Source organism: Mus caroli, chromosome 12 (genome assembly GCF_900094665.2).
Source record: "Mus caroli chromosome 12, CAROLI_EIJ_v1.1, whole genome shotgun sequence".
Lineage (NCBI taxonomy): Eukaryota > Metazoa > Chordata > Mammalia > Rodentia > Muridae > Mus > Mus caroli.
Window position 1 is genome coordinate 103973925 of NC_034581.1, and position 2710 is coordinate 103976634.

Below are 2710 nucleotides of genomic sequence, written 5' to 3' on the forward strand. Positions count from 1 at the left end.
AAAACCCTGAGGTAATAGTTAAACCAACTCTTAAGCTCTCATCTTTCTCACTTTCATCTCTAGCTCTCCTTCTCTCCCTCCCTCCCTCCCCCAACCCTCTTTCCACATGGCCATGGCCAATCTCCCTCTTTCTACCTTCTCTCTTTTTCTCTGCCTTTCTACAAATAAGCTCTAAAACCACACACACACACAAATTTAAACCAACGAACAGCCATCATCTAGACTCGGGGGTCCCCCAAGAGTCCAGCTCTCAATGGCTGGAGAGAATGGAGCCTTTCTCCACCCCACCAGTGCAGAATTTCCCAGGTTAGAAAGTTTGTGCGATCTGTAAGCTTCTCTGAAGCCTAGGGCAAGGGTAGCACTGGCTGAATAGGAAGTGCTGGCTCAATGCGGAAGTGCTGACCTGCAAACTCTCCAGGAAGGTAGTCTTTGGGCGGAGCTGCTGTTCCTTGCTGTCATTCCTTTGAAAAAGATAAAGACGCCCCCACTCTAAATGGAATGTCAGACAATCAAAATTCAAGCTTCCGCCCACTGCCATTGCTTGCTTGGGTGTGTCTGAGGAAGGTGAGGTTGAGAGACCCGTGTGGGGTGTAGAAATGCTTAGGGTATGATTCCTTCGTGTCCTTTAGCCCAGAAACCCAAGGGTTGGAAAATTCAGGTTTGGGGGGCACACTTGGGACCTATGGGGCCACCTTAAGACCACTCGATGCTGCTAGATTATTTATTCACCTTTGAGCAAACAGGGAGAGATTTGACGAACATGTGTGGGGTTGGTTGCCTAGCGGCAGTGAGAATGAGATGCATTGAATTCCACGACAGTGATTTCAAACTGTCAGGAGGACTCTGAGAGATGAGTCAACCTGGCAGTACAAAGGATCCCTGGGGGCCCTCACTGAGGTTCAGGGCGGACCCTGCTGAGAACTTGTGGCGCATCTTGCCTTTACCGTACTGTGCCATGTAGTTGTGCTGAGGTGGTTCCATGCATCTCTGCCATACATAGTCCTCTAGGCCTGTGCTGTGAGGTTCCACGGAGTTGTGCCAAGGTGCACTTGAACTCATGCCCTGATGGATCCTGTCCTATGTGTACCTCTGGGTGGTAATACACCAACCTTCTACGTTAGAAAGTGCTATGAAGTAACAGGCTCTCACGGGGCCTTGAGGAGCAGTACACTATGGCATAGGAACAATGCCTTGCGCACAGATCTGTGATGCACAAGTCACCATAGTACAGACAACAAAATACCGCGGCATAGGCGCAGTCCATCCCGGCTCAAGTTCAAGTTGGCTACAGCACATACACACGGTCCGTTACAGCCTGGTACACCGGATGTGCAGCAGCAAAGCTAAGTGTGACACGACAGTCTTGATCTGGTGCTTCACAGCACAGAGCAGTAGCGCGTCAGCTCATGTCGCCCGTATAGAGCTCCATGGCACAGGATCAAAGCTTCATGGTGCAGGCACTATGGCTCGGGCTCAAAGCTCCACATCATAGACAGATTCACATTTACCGTGGCCCAAGTTCACATTTACTGTGGCACAGATTCAGGTAGTGCACCATGACACAGGCATAGCAAACCTTCACTAAGGAACAGGATGTATCATGGAGCAGTGTTCTTATGTGGGCCACTATGGTATAGGCTAGGTGTTCCACAGCATAAATAAAAGGTATACTACAGTATATTCCAAGTGCCTCACAGCACAAATAAATACCGTATATCACGGTATAGGCCAAGTGGTTTGTAGCACAAGTATATGGTATATTATGGTACAGGCCTGGTGTTTTGTAGCGCAGATATGTGGGTGTACTATGGTATAAGACAGATGCCTCGCGGCAAAGTACAATTATATGACGGTATAGGACAAATGCCTGGCACCACAGATATATGGTATACTATGGTATAAGCCTGAATGTTCTTGTGGCAAAGGTACGTGAATGTTCTGTAGTATAGGCCAGGTTCCTCGCGCCACAAACACATAGTATAGTATGTATGGTCCAAACCGGGTGCCTCGCGGAACAGATACGCGGTGTACTACAGTATAGGCCTGGCATACATGGATGTACTGCAATATAGGTCAGGTGCCTTCAGCACAAATGCATGGTATACGACGGTATAGGTCAAGTGATACGTGGCACAGCTATGTGGTATACTACGGTATAAGCCAAGCGATACGACGTACACCTACGCGGTATACTACGGTATAAGCCAAGTGTGTTGCGGCACTGCTACGCGGTATACTACGGTATAAGCCAAGTGTGTTGCGGCACTGCTACGCGNAGCCAAGTGTGTTGCGGCACTGCTACGCGGTATACTACGGTATAAGCCAAGTGTGTTGCGGCACTGCTACGCGGTATACTACGGTATAAGCCAAGCGCCTCGTGGCCTGGGTACGTAGTATACTACGGTATGAGCCAAGTGCCTCACAGCAAAAGTGCATGGATTATACAATATAAACTAGTGCTTTGAGGCACAAATTCAAGGTATACTCTGTTATAGACCTGGTGTCTCATGGCACAGGTATGTGGGTTTACCGTAAAGGATGGTTTATACACACTGTGGATCTTTATGTATATGTCATGGTGTATCTTGTATCATTGCTTTGTGCCAGAGCAGTGTTACACGATGTACTTTGCTACAAGTCAACAAGCCTACTCTGTAGTACCCTGTGTAGTTGTGCCATGGCATATCCCATACCAAGCACAATGACTCTT